The sequence below is a fragment of the Anarrhichthys ocellatus genome, unplaced genomic scaffold, assembly GCF_004355925.1.
Source record: "Anarrhichthys ocellatus isolate YVR2014 unplaced genomic scaffold, GSC_Weel_1.0 scaffold48, whole genome shotgun sequence".
In the NCBI taxonomy this organism is placed as follows: Eukaryota; Metazoa; Chordata; class Actinopteri; order Perciformes; family Anarhichadidae; genus Anarrhichthys; species Anarrhichthys ocellatus.
Genome location: NW_022280078.1, coordinates 508,745 through 528,306, shown reverse-complemented (window position 1 = coordinate 528,306; position 19,562 = coordinate 508,745). Strand labels below are relative to the sequence as shown.

The 19,562-nt window shown below is 41.0% G+C and overlaps 1 protein-coding gene across 6 annotated transcripts in view; it reads left to right on the top strand.

Annotated features, from left to right (window-relative positions):
• Window positions 1-19,562, top strand: part of sox2 (SRY-box transcription factor 2) — a 73,368-nt gene that overhangs the window by 51,135 nt on the left and 2,671 nt on the right. For 5 of the 6 annotated variants that reach the window (XR_004213533.1, XR_004213531.1, XR_004213532.1 and 2 more), the window contains 2 exons: window positions 7,877-7,949; window positions 17,875-17,960. The gene's annotated coding sequence lies outside the window, so the exon portion shown is untranslated. The remainder of the gene's footprint in view (window positions 1-7,876; window positions 7,950-17,874; window positions 17,961-19,562) is intronic. The other variant, XR_004213530.1, reaches the window with a different exon arrangement.

Genomic DNA, 19,562 nt, shown 5'->3' with positions numbered 1-19,562 from the left:
ACACACACACACACACACACACACACACACACACACACACACACACATACACTCAGAGGACCTGAGAGAGAGTAGGCCCAGGCCCCCCATGTGCGGGTGAGGAGGGGGAATGGATGTTTCTGGAGGGGCAGGGGCCACTGCAAAGCTCTGCATATAACAGTTTTGGTACCAGAACTTTTTCAATCTCTGGGACTGAAATTAAGCTGATTATGAGTGTTTGAATATCTGACTCTTTGTTGTAATTGGATTTTTTGCAGTTCAGTTACCCTGATGTTCATTTTCCATTGATGCTTTAGGCTCATATTCATATGGGTATCCAATCCGTCTCTGGAAAATGGAAGAAAACCTGTAAATGAATCAATACCACAATGTAAAATACACTGCTACAAGTTAAAGTAAATTGGATTTACTTTCATGAATCTTTCTTTGCTTTTAATTTGGATTTGACTCTCATAGAATGTAATTTAAATTGCATTTTATGAGGTAAAAGTACAAGTAAAAGTCTACAGTGCAGCAGTTTACTTAAGTAAAAGTTCAGTGGTATTATTGGCCAAATGTTTGCTCATTATTACAGAAGCATTAACATTCAAGCAGCATTTAATATTGTAGCTGTTATGGTGGAGCTAATTCAACTACTTTATAGACCTTAAAACTAAACTGTTATTTAGTTTTATAAGCTGATCATATGTTTTAATGCAAAACTTAATCTATAAAGTAATCATGAACAGTCTACAGGCTGACAAATAAATGTCATATGGTTTTATATTTGCCTCAAAGATGGTGATGCAGTACGAATGTAACGCAGTGTAAAGTGGAAAAATGGATACAAGAGAGAATGAATCCACTTCCTTCGGCCTCTGTGACGGTGCAAACCATCCAGAATACATTTGTGTTTGTGTTTTCAGGAATCATATGACCCCAAAAAACAAAAATGTTAATTCTTGCCTGGCTGAGGTTCAAAGGTCACCAAAGTTATTGTGCTGTTGTCAATGAAACGTTGTTGTTCGGCCAAACTCTCTCTCCAATCAAATAAACAGCTCTGGCTGTGTTTGGACTCACACGGACACCTTGATCAGTGTGAAGTAGTTTTGCCCCATGAAACACCTCCACTGCCACTGCAGGGGTAGTCCTCTCACTCTCACACACGGTAGAAGTGTCTGTGAAGCTACCAGAAGCTTCCTCGTGGTCACAACAACAGCAACATTAGAACGATTTCTAGCATTCTCCTGTGGGCTGCATGAAGTGGGCATTGGATCGTGAATTCAATTTCTACTCTTCTGGCACCACGAAATTAATCATTTGTGTTTAAAAGCCAGTGAGGCTGCATCAGTAGCCTTTCATTTCTGGCAACAGGAAGAGGAAACGGAGGTTATCGGAGCACTTCGCAGCAGAGCTGATTGTCGTTTCTTTTTGTTTTGTACAAACTCTCTTCACTTCCTTTTTTTCACCCTCTGTGTCTCTCTGTGTCTCTATCCTGGGTGGTTTCTGATGTAAATGTTTTCAGTCAGTTGGCGGCCGAGTATCAGCAGGTGGTCCACCAAATCCAGCGTAACCCCCGGCAACCCCTGTTCAGCCAATCCAAACGCTGCCCTGCCCGCCACTCCGCTTAGTTAGCCCTGACAGGACCCTGTGTGTGTGTGTGTGTGTGTGTGCGAGAGAGAGAGAGAGAGAGAGAGAGAGAGAGAGAGAGAGAGAGAGAGAAAGAGCAAAGCAGTACTCAGGACGGGGCTTGTTCTTGGAGTGGTCATTAAAAGTTTATTAAAACGTCTTCAACTGTCGGGAAAATCTGTTTGAGTATCAGTTGTGGCAATTGTGCATAATGTGTGTGTGTGTGTGTGTGTGTGTGTGTGTGTGTGTGTGTGTGTGTGAGAGAGAGAGAGACTAAGCTCACTACTACAGCAACTTACTTCTACTTACTTCCTTACCTCAGAAACATAATCACTTGTTCACCTCTGTGATGATATTTCTCGCTCCCATCCATCCAGCATTTGCTGAAAACCTCACTCTCTTTCTGTCACCATGTCATTATTATGACCCACTGCTTTGTCTAGCTGCTGAATGCAAGAGTTTTAGGCACCTTGTTGAGAGGCATTCTGGGAAATGTATTGAGTCACACCCTGAGGTAGTACACAAGGTACTTTTTAGAGGACAGGTGAGCCAAAACAGTCTATTGCAGTTAAAACATAATGCCTGAATAACCTAGCTGCAGACTAAAGGAGATACATCTTTGATGAGCATCATGTAGACTATTTTGCATCAATACTAGTCGAGACACTTTACATCCTTTTGGATCAGTTTGTTACTAAAATATCACCACCAGAAACATTACAGTAATTACTTTCTGAATTAACTAAAAACAAAAAAAACTTGGATACACCCAGTTTGTTAGAAAATGTTAAAACACAATGATCCCATTTGTTCATCTCTGATGAACCAATCTTTTCTAACCTGTAGATACGGACCTCTTCTCTAACAGACACTAAAAACACACGTTTTTCTTAAGAATCAGAAAGCGGCTCCTTAAGTGTAGTAATTAGAGTCAAGTTAATTAATGACGCTCATGTTTAGTATCACTCATTTAACTAAGCTTGTTATACTTTGTGCCTCAGAGTCACTGTACTATTTCGTGTACATTTTCACCATGATAATACAAAATTGTGAAAATAATGGGCTTGTTTGGGTTTATTATCAACTTAAAAGCTTAAAGCTTCCTGCACATCAGATGAAGGGGCGGAGAGATGCGAACATATTTACTATCATTATAATGGGTGTATGTTTCCCCTGTACATCGTTAAAATTATTCTTTCACCTCATCAGTACCTAAAATATCAACCTTCACTAATAGTATGTTCGTTACAGAGCCCAGCACACATATTCCTTCATTTTTGTGCACCTTTTTCTGTTGTTATGTCCCCTCCCTCCTTTCTTTTTCCTTCCCTCCTCGCGTGAGTGATGTGGTAACGATGATGCGATCGCTTGAAGACATTTTTTTATCCGTGTGTGAGAGCGGCTGTAGATGTCTGAGCTATCATCAACTTTGATTGGCTTTGAGTGGCTCTGAGTGCTGGGTCCATCCCAACCGCTTCCCGGGGTCCTTAGGAGCAGTTTGTGTGCATGTTGCCCTGCTCTATTTCTTTGCGTGTGTCTCAGGATTTCTGCGTGCAGATATAGTTTGACCATATTAAGTCCCTACAAAACCATACGAGGGCATCAGGAACGCTGAGTGGTTTTAGAGAGTGCAATTCATCTAAATGATGCAGGTTGAAACTGTGTCACGGGGCAGTTGCCCTGCTGAAGTGTCCTTGAGGAAGACACCGAGAACCTTGTATCAAAAAAAGTCAATTTCACAAAGTATCACTGAGGTTTTGTAATTCCAAATAATTCATATTTGTGCATATCAACAGTTAAAAGGAGTACATTGACTAACAAGACATTCTTTCTCTGTACGTAACAAACAAATGTAACCAATAAACAAGTCAATAATAAATAAAAATGGCCACCCATTTCCTCTAGGCTTGAGAGGAAGTATCATCAACCCAATTACCCAGCTCCTCCCGCCCTTCTCCATACATACCAAAGACAGCACTGGAGGGAACAGAAAGGCGGCCTGTTAATGTTTAACCAGGCTATGTAAAGACAGAGTCAGATAGTTGAGCCTATGAGCAAATAGACTGTGTGTGTGTGTGTGTGTGTGTGGGGGGGGGGGGGGACACAACAATCAGTTCAATGGCTGACATGTACGGAAATACTGCAGTTCTGAAGAGGCACAGACGTATTGCAAAAAGACATGCAACTATAATCTGACTCAATGTATTGAAGTATTTAACGTGTAGATGTCACCATGTTTGTAGTCATTCTGAAGTATCAGTTCCTGTATACCATCAACAATACAACCACACATGTAGGAAGGCTTTTTCTCAACTGATCACAAAACTGAAACGAAATCTGAACTTGGTGATTAATTGAGCGTCTAGGTGTTAATGTTGATAAGACAGGACGTCATGGGGTCATAAAACCTTTATCAACAGGAGGAATACAATGTCGAATGTGTATTTAAAAAAGTGCATTTGTCAATTGGAGTTCCTGCAGGAGGCCAAATATAGCTACAGATATGACGATCACGCTGCGCCCCGTGTGTGTGTGTGTGTGTTCATGCGTGGGTGTGTGTGTGTGTGTGTGTGAGAGAATGAGAGAGAGTGTGGCGCATCCATATATGCATACATGGATGTCTGCATGTGTGTTAAAAAGAGAAAGAGCACTATTTTTGGCCAAGTTGGCATTACTTGCACCATGTGTGTTGGTGTGTGTGTTGGTGTTTTGTATAGAAACTGCTGTGTGCAGTAGAACGGGGGATTTGGTGCCATCAGCACAGTGATGTCAGCACACAGAGACAAACAAAGCCAGAATCCAAACCCTCTCCCAACTACCCACAATCCCCCTGGGCACTGTGGGGGGCCCTGCCTGTGGGCCCGCTGCCATTAACACACACACACACTAACACAAGCTCACACACACACATAGTTGCACAGAAATGAACACACATGCAGTTGCGTTCATACATGCGTATGAGTGCGCATGTAGTATAGGCGGCATTACCTCAAGCACACTTATGTAATCATGTGCTCAATTACTCATACATGTCAACATACATACTGTATATAACAGTATCAGTACACTCATACACACATGTAGAAACACGTATATCTGGTCATCTTCAATCTGTCTTCATGTTCATTTACACCGGACTGAATCTGGGTTATTTGGTTTATTCATATTGTTCCATTCTGTAATTTTAAGAACTGTTAAGTCAAGTGCTTTTTTAGGAAAGATAAACCAACTAAAAAGTACTTTTAGGGAACTAAAACCAACTGTTAAGCAAAGTACCTTTGTTTAGGAAAGTAAAATCGACTTTAAAAGTACTTTTTGGACACCACTAATTCCAACTGTAAAGTACATTTGAATTTAACTTAAGAAAACGTAAGCCAAATGTAAAGTGTAGTCACTTTTTGTAAAGTAAAACCTACTCTAAAAGTATATTTTGGCATGTAATATCAACTACAAAGTACCTTAAGAGGGAAGCAAATCCAACTACTAAATACTTCAAAACCAAGTGTTGGATACTGTTTTAGAAAAGTAAAACGGACACGAACTTAAGCGTCATTAAGACATCAGGTCAGTTCCTAAAATACAGCCGCTGGTCCGACACTGCGCTGCGTCCGTGTATTAACTCTGTAACAGCAGTGAGTGAGCAGTCAAATCAGAAACACACCTCTGTTTGCTTTGGGCTGGCCCTCTGCCACTCTGCCTCTGCCTCAGCCGCACGGCTTGCAAATGGGGAATGACATTACTGTTATTGTGTTATTGTGGTGGAGTTCATATGAATACACTGTGACTGCATCGAGGCAGACGTTAATATAGATATGATAACGTGTTTAGATAACATAGCTGTTTGATGGAAATGCTTATCTTAAGGGCCCTGGCAGTCCGGCCGAACTGATATGGCGGACTACTTAGAGATGCTGAAAACTACAGTTTCAAAGTATCGGCAGCTTCAATGCAGAAATATCAGTATTTGAGTTGTTTACACCAGCCGCCCTGTTTCTATTACCGTTCTCCCCCCACTGCCACTACTGTTAGTTTCAGGTAGCTTTGTAACCGTACCCTATACATTTTCTACTTGAGTGGCTTGGCAGTAATAGTACCTTTCTGTACCCATTAAGCTACATGGGAATACAACAGCTAACCCTCACACACTATTTATGCAGTACATCGATACTTTGTCATACCTATGCGTTACACACCATTTCAAACACATTTTTGTTATGTTTGACCACAAACTATACAACAAAACCAACTAAGTCTCCAGAGCAATATGTTCACTCTAAAAACTCACTTAATTATCATCCAAAAAGTGAGACTGTGTCTTACCTTTATGTGAGAGACTAACATTTCATTTGTTAAATTACTATATTATTATCACAATATCTATCTATATCTTTACCAACAGTTTACCAAGTTGTAATGATAACAATACTGTTGTTGCAGTGCACACATATTATAAGTGTCATTTATGTCAGGTTTTCATCCAAATGTAGTGCAAATTTGAACAGAATCTTTGAATATCAGCAAAACAAATTGCAAATGAATGAATGCCTGTATACATCTTGTACTGGTATGTGACTAATAGGAGTTGGGTGCTGGTGGTGCTAATGCTGCAGTCAGGTGCCATTATCCATTGCAGAAGAAGAGACGTTATATAAAAGAGTACCAGTCAAAGTTCAAAATGTGTGGAAAACATGCTGGAACTATAGCCTGTGTTAGTTTCATGTATTACTTTGAGGAACGTTAAAGATCTGAGGTTTTGGTCTGCTGATATTTGTAGTTTAGTTGTTGTAAAGAATGCTTGAGGGACAAATAATTCACCTGCTTCATGTTCGTCATCTTTTTATTGCACTTTGTCACTTTTTGTTTTCATTGAAACATTTCTTTTTTTTCCGCCTCAGATCATTTTTCAAATTTCCGTCATTCCCACTTCCTTTTCTTTTTTTATTTTTTATACTCAAATGAAAATGCGCTTAAAAAACAGGTGGATGGAAATACACTTGTTGAGAATTCATACACTTCCTTCACTGAATGCAGCATTTAAGGTTTCGCAGAGTCATCCAATATCAAGGTTTTGTCTCTGATCAGTGAGAGTGCAACGTTAAACATGTTTTAATACCATACAATAGGTTTCTTAATCATTATTATTATTCTAACAGAGCAAATGATTACAAATTATCAGCAGTTAAATAGTAAAATGATGATCTGTCTGATTTACAGGGAAAACAACTTGAAAACTGTTATTTTTATAACTTTAGTGACTTTTGGGTTGTTTAGTTATTAAAACTTGGCACTCCTATATTGTCTAATGAAGTTTCTGTAAAGTGCGTCATGTCAGATCGCACCATGTCAGCTGGATGGTGTGACTCACTGAAGGAACTGTAAGGCTTTCTGTTTTAATGCTGCTATCTCCTCGTCGAACGACAATTAGCAACTGTTGCTGTTTGTCTCTGCTATTTAAATGCCCTTCTGTCCAAAACAGTAGGAGACAGACTGGGGCTGGTAGTGTGTATGTGGCTGTTTGTGTGTATGTGTGTGTTTGTGTCGCTTTTTTGGTCAGTGGGATTGGGGTAACTGGGCATACTGGCCCCAAACAGGTCCTCATTGTGCTGCAGGAGGAAGAGCCGGGTGTGCTGCACCCTATTCAGCCAAGTTTGGAGTGTGTGTGTGTGTGTGTGTGTGTGTGTGTGTGTATGTGTGTATGAGTGTGTGTGTGTGCACATTTTCGACCCATATAATGAGCGAATTCTTCATATTCAAATGCCTGCTAGTAGGTTGGCTGCTCCATTAGTTTTAGCCAAAGCTTGACATCAGTTTCACAACAAAGAGTCAGCTTTAACTTTCTGCAACTAAACTTTGCTGAGTTACTAGGCTAGATGGTACTTGTTGCCTGGTAACACAACTTTGTATCAGCAAGCAGTGCAAGGATTCACTCTGCAGCTTTTCACCAAGGTTGAGTGAAATCTTTACCCACATCCATTTTACTAAATAAGTCCGTACAGTGTTGATCACCTGTCAAACTAGTCTGAGCATTTATAGGTGTCAATCTTTCCATTTCCATTTCTGTTTATGTTTCTGCGCTGATCTTCACCTGAATACCGCATACAAAGCAGAAAATGTATAGCGCCAAATTCCCTTTATGCTTAAGGATTTCCTTAGTGGTAACTGGCAACACTCTGCCTTTAAGAACCAGCAACAGATCGACTACACGGTACAAAAAGGTCCCTGATCATCAATTCTAATTATTTTTTTTCATTTTGTTTTGTTTCTCCAGTGGCTTCACAGGAAAGTGAAGACACAAACAAGAATCCAGGACAAAGCATGAACCGGATGGCAAATGAGAACTGGTAGGTTTAGGGAAAGCACTCTCACACACACACACGCGCACACACACACACACACACACAGTGAGTCCCATAGAGACAGCAATGCCCTGGAGGGTGCCAGTCATGCCCAGCTTCCGCTGCGCTCCAAATTGAGCGTGGCACAGAGTGTATGAAGTCAGCCGTCTGGAAGAGAGCCAAGCATTGTTCCTCTGAGCAGCTGGATGGTAATTACTAGAAAGGGAGAGGGGAGCCCTGCCACCTCACTACTGTTGCTTCTGCTCCAACTCCCGTATCATAATGGAATATACTGTACGTACGTAGTAAAGCAGAGCTGGGAGTCCTGTGAATCTAGAGACAACAGAAGACAATCTCTTTACATGTACACAAGGATCGGTGGTGAAGTCGTGCATCATAAGGACATGAAACTATGGCTAGTCAATAATTGTCATATATGACATTGAGGGTTTTTCACAAGTCAAACCCATGCGAAGGGCATAAACATAAGAAATAACGAATATTGTTGAAGGAGATGGAAAACAAAGCCCAAGGCGAGCTTATTTATTACCTCAATCCGTACCTGATTTATGATATAAAGCAATACTTAGAGAGCTTCACACTAAGTTACAGTACATTTAGGGTTAACATACTTACAGCAAGTGAATCCTCTGATTTTTCTCTACGTAATTACCTCAGTGTTTTCAGCAACTTTGAGCATTGGGGCTGCCTGATTAAAACAAAAGAGAGAGACATTAAGTGGAACATATGATGCCGGAGGAAGATAGAAGAAGAATGAGGGAGAGAGAGAGAGAGGAGAGAGCCTTGCAGCCATCCAGGCTTGAGGAATGTGTCAACTTGCTGTCAACTATGTGCTGCTTTGTCATGAAACCGCGGAGTACTGGAAACACGTAAAGTTGCCTTTTTCACACCTTCGACTCCTTCCTCCCTCCCTCCCCCTCCCCCCTCCTCCCCATCACACTCACACAGTGGCAGCAGTAGCCAGGCCAGTGCTAGTGCAGCTGTGACCAGAACAATAGCATTCCTCAGGTTTTAAACGCCTGGCACTTAGATTCCTAACAGTCAAATTCCTGGTGGGGAGAAGCTGGGGGTTGCTATAGGACGCCGAGAGCCGTGAGACGCCTTGGAAGGAGACGTACAGCTGTAAAGCACTGTGTGACTTGTGTTTTTTATGAGAAGGATGGATGGATTCATGGGGACGGGAGGGGAAGCTCTCTTGTTCCGCCTCACGGCCTCCTTTCCTCAGATGTGACATTTCTAACACTCCAATTTTAGCAGTTTAGGCCGAGAGGCGTCCTGCTGCTTTGTCGGGGCATCATGTGTCGATAGGGGCACCTGTTAAGTCAACATGTGTGTCTTGTAATGCGTTTTTGGCACATGTGGTGCCGAAAATGACACCGATGTGTTGAAAGTGACACATTAGCTTTAAGAGTGTTAAATTAGGTGTTAGCAAAGGAAATAAACAAGGACATGTTGTACGACAGTCAGGTAGATACCACTTTGCATATTCTCCCTTCTTTACGTAAGATCCAGGAATTGAGTTGTATTTCAGATTTAATTTGCTCTTCTGTTTTTATTTATTCAAACAGTGCTTGTGCTGCTAAAATGACCTTACCTTTTCCACCAGAATGCTTTTATTTTGAAGTCCCGTGGATAGGTGGTTTTGAATGTTAGTCAGAGAAAATGCTGTGCTTCTCACATCATGTGTGCCTCCTCTGGTGGCTTCACTTCACACAGCACTGAGCTGCCCAACTATCAGCCCATCTGAAATAACCCCAAAAATAATGATTCTCTCATTAACCACGCCTGTTTCACAATTTAAATATAAATGAATCTAATTTAGAGAACCTCGGCCACGATGAAGGAGACTCATTTAGAGCCAATCTAAAATTAATGAGGGCATCTGGAGAGAGAGTGGAGAGGGGCCTGCGTGGCTTAACAGATACTGGAGTTAACAAGCTACTGTACTTTAAACACTGGAAAATCCCCATTAATTTTAAAGTTAACACACTACTGTACTCTGAATGTTGGCAAAGGAGCTTTAATGTTAGTTCAAACACATTACAGCGACATCTTCAGACTGACTCTTGGCCTCTAGCTGTCAAACCTTCATTATGTTGGCGTAAGCTCACATTTATCAGACTCTCCTGGGCATACACAATTAGAATTTTCTTGACATTTTTTTTTATATAACAGCACATGAATATGTTTTTGCATGTGTGCAAGATTCAACCCTGAGACCATAATGCTGTCAGATTTACCATCACAGTTAAAAAGCATAGAATTACAAACGGCAACATTGGAAGATGTAGAAGTTTCCCATGTTGGATCATGCTTCAGTAAATCTTCCAAATATTTTGTCTTGCGATAAATTGGCTTATTGCCTTTTACATATGGCTGGAAAAGTGACACAAATCATCCAATGAGGTACACATTCCCTAATTTTCAGGCTTCCCAATGCTCTATTTTGTTAGAAAAAATATAAATTCTGTCTCCCACCTTATTGTTTACACTGCAGGTTTGCATATAAATCAGCTTACTTTGCTCTCTTTAACACACTTTCACCAACATGAAGCTTGCAACGTCCGGTCTCTCAGCAGCCATTCGAGTGGCAGCAGCAGATGCCAGCCAGCTCCCACAGTGACTGTTTGGTTTTGCAGGTTTAATTCCCGATGGGTTTGGGTCCAGAGTGATTAGGCTGAGCCCTAAAGGCCAGCGGGCTTGTCAGGTGTCCCCACACATTAATGTTGTTCTGCTCACACCCTGAGCCGACAGCACAGCGAAGCGGAGGGGGGAAGAGAAACACTGATCTGGCCTGGTGGGAGGCACAGAGAATTGTATAGTTCATATATTTAATTAGGCTTAAAAAATAAGTTTTCTTTGAATTTGTATTAAGTTTAAGGGGACTTGAAATACGTCCTTCAAATTCAGTAGGTTATCAGCAATGTCTAAAAGATTAAATTACTTTTGACAGTGTTGTTTCTTGTTTCTTTTGTCTTGGAGGAAAGAAACCATCACATCTGGTGACACATTTTGAATTAAGAACTGTATTTTCATTATGTTGCCTCCATAATTTAAAGTACAACCGGACATTAAAGTTGGGACGTACTTTGATGAAAGTTGTGCAAAAGTTAGAAACCACAATGTTCAAAAAAAGTATATTCTTCTAAATGAATAAAAAGTTTAGGATTATTCTCAGGATTTTTCTTTGGAAGAAAACTATATTTTAAGGTCTTACATTTAAAAAAACTATATTAAATAAAATATCTGTTGGTGTTATTAGTTTGAGTTATTATTAACCAATAAAACTAAACTATCTTCCCAGAAGTAAAATACAAAGGCTTTTAGAAAAAAATTCAAGAACAAAGAAAGCATTTTAAGTGGAAGTTTGGATATGCACACTTTTTTTCTGTCTCATGACTTTTAGTCCCTGATCTTTTCTGCCAGTAAAAGCAACACAGTGATGGCTGCTACCTCAACATTTCCTTTAGCCTTTAACCCTAAAACCAGCTGAGTGACAACACAGCCGACTTTTCCCTGCTGGATTCAAATAAACTTGCATTGTGTCTGTGCACAAACAACTTCCTGCATGCAGACATGCAGCTTGTTAACGGGGGTGGGCGACCCCCCCCTACCCCCCTAAAAAAAAGAAAACTCTTCCTGCTTCTGACCTCCAACCCCATCCTACCCCACCCTCACCCACCGCTTGCACAGCATGGTGCAGCTATAGGGGGGAAGGAGGTGGTGGAGAGATGGCATTAGGCTTTGGTGTGTGTGTGTGTGTGTGTGTGTGTGTGTGTCTGTGTGTGTGTGTGTGTGTGTGTGTGTGTGTGTGTGTGTGTGTGTCGGCAAAGGAGGTGATGGTAGGTTTTTGAGTAGGGGGGGAACTTATGTCCTGGTCCTGTCTGGTCTGAGGGAGTTGAGGAATAAAGTGGTGGTAGAGGGAGGAGGGGAGATGAGGAGACCTGCTGTGAGGGCAGCCTATATACACTCCTCCTCCTTCCTGCTATACCTCTCCCTCCATCCCTCGCCTCTTTTCACCCTCCTCCCCCTCTGTCTCCATCCGTGGGGGTAAAGTACATTACATGCTTGCTAATCAAACCTCCATTACAAGTTTGGAGGGAAAGAAGCAAGAGACTCGAGGCTTCTTTTTTTTCCCCCTCAGTCTCCTTCACCTTCCTTCACCTTCGCCAAAAACTCTCTTGACTCTTGAACAAACATGAGAAAGTGTTAGTCCAACCACAACGTACTGGAGATATACTAGTGGCGTGATTGCATGTAAAGGCAGAATCATTAAAATATATATATATATATATATCATTCATATTATGGATAATTACAAACATAAAAGAGGCCATATGTAGCAGCACTTTGATCACAACTAATATAACACACTGAAGACAAAATGTATGTTAAAAAATGGATTTACTGCCTTAGTTGTTACAGAAGCCTTTACTGTGGTCCCCACAATGTTACTTTGCAGCAACAAGTCTGACACTTGTATGAGTTGTCATAGAAGTTTGAAAAACTTTCGTGGAAGTTATGGTTGCTGGTCACAACTAAAATGTGCGAAATTGGCCCTCAGTCATAGTCATCAAGTAATAATTCCAAGTAGGAAACTATATTTCATTTTGATGTTTTTTCCCCAGGATTTCCAACACATGCTTTCATTTCAAACATCTAAATGCTACTTTAAATGTTTAGAACCCAACATGGCTAAAAGCCATTAAGGCCACAGTGGCAGCCTGACACCAAAGTGTTGGCCTTCCCAGTGGTGCGGTTAAAAAACAGGTAATTCTTCTGAAAGTTGACACTGTAGAAAAGACAACAACAAGTTCATTCAAATCCAAACAATTTATGAGCTCGGGCACCACAAGAGAAGAAAAATACCTGCACTTTATTTTTGATTTGAGATCTAAATGTCCATACGAAATAGAAATTTAGAATTGGGTTACAAGGAATTGGCAGATATTTTTCTTTTTGGTGTGCATGTTCCCCAGAACCAGCAAAGAATTCATGATATACTGTATGTGCCTACCCCTTAGACACAAAGTAAATTCATGATAACTCGCAAATTTGGATATGAGATGCACTATAATGTGGGTGTCGCAAGTGGAAAGCTTGTGCGGTTTCAACACATTCTCACTCCCAACTCGTCAAATACAGACGATTGGTCAGTGGCCCCAAGCCTCAAACTATGATGCTCTAGGTAACTCTTTAGCAGTAGTTTTGGATCTGTCAGGGACGGCGTGTCAGTTTACACTGACACTTACATGCGTTGTGTATTTTCAAATTAAACTTCCTTCTTCACAGGACGTTAGGTTTAGGCAACAAAACCACGAAGTTAGGTTTCTGAAAAGATTGTGGTTGATGTTAACTGTACTGACTAATGACTTACGTAACTAACGAGTCACGTAATTGACAAGACAAAATAAGTCGAAGTTTACTTTTTGTTTTCGCACAGGACACGAACAGCGGTCTCCTTGGTGAAAGTTCTTTGTTTGATTGACCCATCCACCAGTCACGTGCAGACACTAAAGGGTGCCTCTGACTGTCGGTATCAGACTCCAAGAGGCATAGGCGTCGGTATTTGATGTGTTTGAATTGAGACCGGTTCGGGGGGAGTTACTAGCTGTTGCATCTCTACCTTTTGCAGACGATGTAGTTCTGTTGGCTTCATGGCGTGTGAAAAATTTGGTATGAGAGGCACAGCGCCTTCAAGTCCGAGGCAACGGCTGGAAAGATGGTGGGTTCCTTCCTTCAGCATCGGGAGTGAGTTGCGAGCAAGTGGAGGCGTTCAAGTATCTCTTGGTTTCGTTTTTCACCAAGGAAGAGATGGAGCTTGAGATTGACAGGTAACCTTACCTGTTGTGACCAAAAGTGTGAGATCACAGAATAAGTTTGATTGCAGAGTGTGTGGGCCGAACTCGGACATCAAGAAAGACCTCAGAGTAGATCCTTGTCAATCAATGGTTGTTAACCTCTGAAGCCTTATTTGGGCAGATGAGTGTTTGGAGCCTTGCTTAAGTGAATCTCTTAAAACAGGAAAGTGATGCACTTCCTCCACTTGCGTTGTCTTAATGTCCTTACTGGTGTAGCAATTTGACCAGGAAGTCCAAATAAAAAGAAAGAAGAATTGCCTGTGATGGGACAGTAGATGGAAAGAAAAAGTTAGGAAATCTCTCTTCTCAATTCGTCACTATGCTCTCTCTCTCTCCCTCCAGCTGGAAACGGTAATAAACATAAGTAACAACCTCTTTATGTGCTGTAACACAAATATGGGTCAGTAAATTGACAAACCTGTGTGATAACTGAGGTAAGAGAGGTGGAGGAAGAGAGGGAGGGGAGACCCACAGAGAGAGAAAGAGATGTTCTCGGTCCCACACTGAAATTTGAGATAGGAGTGTAGCTCTTGACTGAAGAGAGAAAGAGAGAGAGAGAGGGTGTGTATGTGTGTGTGTGTGTGTGTGTGTGTGTGTGTGTGTGTGTGTGTGTTTAGATGAGCGATGAACAGACAACGCTTGTCCTCAAGTCAAAGAGCTCCAGTGGCTAAAACCCCATCGGGCACCAAGACAAACACACACACACACACACACACACACACACACACACACACACACGGACAGGTGATACATCATGGATGTGAGAAGGAGGAGGGGAAACTGGGCAGAGAGAGAGTGAAAAGAAGGGATGGACAGATGAGAAGGAGGTGAAGTGGAGGAGGAGGAGGAGTGGTAAGGGGAACAGGAGGGTGAGGGGGCACCCAGCTGGTGACAGAGGGGAGCAATAAAGAGCAACGGACAGTTCACTCAGTCCAGCATATGCATGTGTTTGAGTAACGGTGAAACTGATTACACTTTCAGAGGTTTCTTTTCACTTTCCATTATTGAATTGAGCTCTCGTTACTGTTGAATCACCTGACAAACAAACAGTGTGTCGTGTACTGGGATGTGGTTTCCTGAAGACCTTCTGTTGGTACTGAGCTTAGTATATATCAAGGTGAAAACATTCTTAACACAACTACTTTCCAAGATGGAAAATTTGTGTTGTAGCCTGGTCGAACACAAAACACACGCAGACTTGAATATTAATAAACATAATAAAAAAACATGTAAAACATGAGCTAAAACCTCCACACAAGCTCACAATGAACTTCATTGACAGCATAATATCGTCATACACCAATTATATGGGAGACTTCTCATCATCATTTGACTCATCCAGTTAGAGCTTGACGGCATGAGAAACAAAAGAGTTTGTCAACCTGTTAGACCCGGTCTTTCTCTGTCCCGATGGGAGAAGCTCAATCTTTAGTACTTATTTAGAATTCTTTCAGATTACCTGATTGGTTTGCTGCAATTAAAAATGAATATACTCTCGAGATACTAGCCTGTCATCATCTTGCTCTAATCTGTTATTACTAATTACTGATATTAATAGACAACATTTTGGTGATTGTTAGGTCAACCGTTTAAAAAAATAGAGCTCGAAGGTTCAGTTTTGACCTTGGAAATAGCAGTTTCACAAATGTCACATTCAATGGCCGCAGGGATCTAAGAAGTAAAAAACATCTATCCAGGTGGATCTAATTTTAAAAGCAAAATCTGCAAAATCAAAAAGTTTATGAGTACTTATGAGAATGTTAATACCCAGCAAATCCTGCCAGGAAATTGAAATAAGGTACAGGAGTCCACCAAAGTCTTACTAAATGCTGTTTACAATACTTTTTGAGTATCAATTCACATGTGAAGTATTTCAATGGAAATCAAAATGATACTAAAAATAGTTTGAGCAAATAGGATTTGGAGACGTTTTTTTATTGAACAAGGCTGCTCGATTTAGGCTAAAACAACTGTACTTTTATTTAAAAACCATGGCCAGTAAGGCTTTATGTCTTGGGGTGGCGAGATGAGACAGGGGGGAGGAAGGGACTGATGGACAGCTAGAGGGAGGGAGAGAGAGAAGGGGGACTGGAGGGATGGAGGGAGGTGTATACTGCAGCAGAAACTTCCCATGCTGGCCTCCCAGTGTGGCTACGTAATGAGGGCAAGGGACACAGACACACACACATACACACACTCGCAGACACACACTCGGGGCTGAGCATGGCCCCACGGCTGATTAGCGGCACACAAAGGCCCCAAACAGAAGTAGCAGAGGACACACAATGGGAGCAGGGCCTCAAGGCGTGGTTTACTTCTGCCCTGAGGGAGGGGGCGAGAGAGGCAGAGAGACATCGAGAGACTGGCAGAGAGAGAGAGAGAGAGAGAGAGAGGGTCCCACTGAGCTGGACGGGCAACCGAATGGGGGGGAGGGGAGAGGGTTCGGTGGGGTTAGAAAAGTGACAGAAGCAGAGAGGAGTTTTTGTTTTTGTCCTGATGAAGACGTGTAGGGTTTCTACTGAGTGCTATTGCAGTGACTGCAGCATCAGGAAACCACCTGCTCTGAAGCACAGGTGGACAAAGTTAAAACATATATTTATTTATTTATACCAATGGAGGGAAGATGCCAGATGATGGATGCAGTTTATTTGCAGAAACATTTTTGTATGATACATGCTTCAACCTTTTTCTTATTATGTCTACAGTGTAAGAAATACTTCAGCATGTCGCTCCCAGCCATTATTACATTACTTCACCAGAACCCCCCCTACTTAAAAAAACATTCAAAGAAGCAGAAGACATGAGTGTCACATGGTGTGGAGACAGAAATTAAATTCATGGAAATAACATGACATGCCAGAGGCAGCAATGCAACGCCACAATTTACCGCGGTTACTGGTGCTTCTTTTAATTATGTAATCTTGTTTTGCATACTCATCCCCTTAAAATTGGCAGAACATTTGGGTGAAAACATACTCTATGATTCACATTGTATCAGTGTATTCATTGAAGCACTGACCCAATCTAATGTGAAAGGGCATAGAATGGGATATACAGTGACATTAGAATCCTTTTTATTCCACAATCACTCCTTTTTGCTTGAAACTGAATAAAATATAAATGAATTACAGAGAAAAGAATGTTCTAGAATATGAAGATAGCTTGACAACCTTTTAAGACCCAGTGTATACGAACCATTACTCTGTTATTCCTGCCTCTTGGTGCATATATCATATTGATTTAGCAATGATCTCCACATAACATAATTTAAGTCATGCAATGATATTGAAATGGCATTGTCTTTTAAAGATATTTATTTTTTATTTTTAAGGTGATATAAATCAACTATGATGATGTATTAAAATGGATTCAGCGACCAAGCAGTATATGAAAGCATTACAATTAGCTCCACCTTTACCAGCTGCAACACTAAAGTGATGTACACATTAATGCATCAGTAATTTAATCCAATAATTATATAAATATAATTCTGAAAAAGGTCATAGTTTAATCAAAAGAGGGATTTTACTTTTGGTAGTTTTATGGGTTTTTTTGTGCTTTTACTTAAGTAAGATTTTGAGTGCAGGACTTCTACTTGTAACAGAGAGCTTCTACACCGTGACATTGCTTTTAAAAGACCAGAGTTCTTCTGTCACCACTGACCCTGGGACAGGACAAGCTATGATTTGAACTTCATCTGCAGCCCTTTTCACACATGAATCCTTCATCATTGCTGTGATTGTGCCATGGTTTAGTGGAGGTGCTTTAAAATGTTGGAAAAAAAGAAATATTCAGTATCAAAGAATAGACGCTATGAGTGATAAATGCACTTTCAAACAGGAAAGTAAAGATATGATGAACATAGGCAGGAGAGCAGCCCAAGACCAGTCATTTCTCAAATGATGATTGTTGAGTTATTGCTACCACAGAACATGTTGAGAGCTTTACAGTCATCTCAACGGCTCTGTGCACAGATTACTATCTACACTTTTCTACAGAGAATGAATATTATATGGCAACGACTAATGAACACGGCCTTCTTTTCACAGAGGAGCAGCAGCTGCTGTAATCTCCACTGTTCAATTAGCTGCACTGACCGGGACGCCACCTACACTTCATTAACAGGGAGGCGAAGGTATGGAATTAACCTCTCTCTTTCTCTGTGTGTCTGTTTCTTTCCTCCCCCAAATCTTACCGCTTCTTCTTTCCTGAAGAAATAGCTTCGTGGCAGAAAAATTAAACTATTCCAAATTAGTTTCTCTGTATCAGGTAAAACCTGATTTCCTTAGTTTTTACCTTTGATGGACGTTTTAATGGACGCTTCTGAAATATTGAGGAAGAGCAACGGAGGAAAAGAGAGAAAAATTCGGGGGATGGGGGTATAAATCCACGAAGACAATTTAGCTTTTCCAACCTCTTTTCCTGTTTTTCTAATTACTTAATGCTATTTAAATACACCAGAGCTGCCACACACACACACACACACACACACACACACACACACACACACACACGTTAATGGTCCTCAGCAATGGAGAGGCTTCTGAAATAAGTCACGCAGTAATTGTATTTGATTAATCATAAAGGGAGCACATCAGAGGAAAGCTAGCTGTAATAAAATGATAAAATAGACAATTATGAAAAAAAATCCTCTGCCTTTAATTTCCTAAACACGCTCTGGAGAGAGGCCGTGTCAAGCCGGGGCAATTGGACGAGATGCTCAACATGTTATTTACCACCTCTTTGACACTTTGAATCACACCGCAGGCCTCTGAGATGGTTGTAAACACTAGCAGAACAACACAGATCCCCACACGCTGCTGGTTCACATCTCCTTATTCAGTTTCATATATTTGTCCAGCGGTGACCTTCTACTCCTTCGCTGCAACAGAAACGATGTGCTTTAATTTCATGTCAATTCCTTTCTAACTTGCAGAAGAAGACTCATCCCCCTGACATATTCAATTATTTTGACCAACGCTCTTCAACACTTTAGATAGTTATAGTATTGATATGTTTAGTCGAACTCTGCCACAAAGTTAATACAGTTTGATATACTGGGGAATAAATATATGTCTTTAAGTAACTTCTGAGTCACAGTCCCTTTCCAGGAGGTGTTCATACTATTTTGTCCAGCCCCTGTATAATAACCTCCATCTACTTGTAAAGTGATTTGGTTCATTTGGTAACTTATACAGTTATATATAAATAATATTATGAAGGAAACTGCCAAATGATAATACAGACTGGGCATTTTAAAATACAATATAATACATTCTATTTCTTATATAGACAAATGTTGGCAGTCATGTCAGGTATAACAATGATACAAATGTCATAAAGCAAGCTCATAGGGAAAAAACACGTTTGTCACAAGATCACATTAGCTCTTTGAGGCACCGATGTCTTTTTTCACGGTTGTTTTAAAATCACTTTCCTCACTGACTCTTCTGGCGGAGGCAGCCATGACGGAGTGAGATCTGCACCACAAAGAGCAAAAAAAAAAAAATCTGATCTCCTGGTTCCTGGTGTAAATGCATCCAGGCTCTGTGTGTGTGTGTGTGTGTGTGTGTGTGTGTGTGTGTGTGTGTGTGTGGTGTAGGTGCTACTGTGTAAAATAACATGGAAAAGGTGATTTTCCACTATAGTGAGGCTTCCACACCGTGTTTCCCCCAGGCAGCAGCAGAGACATGATTGAATTTTGTGTGTGTGTGTGTGTGTGTGTGTGTGTGTGTGT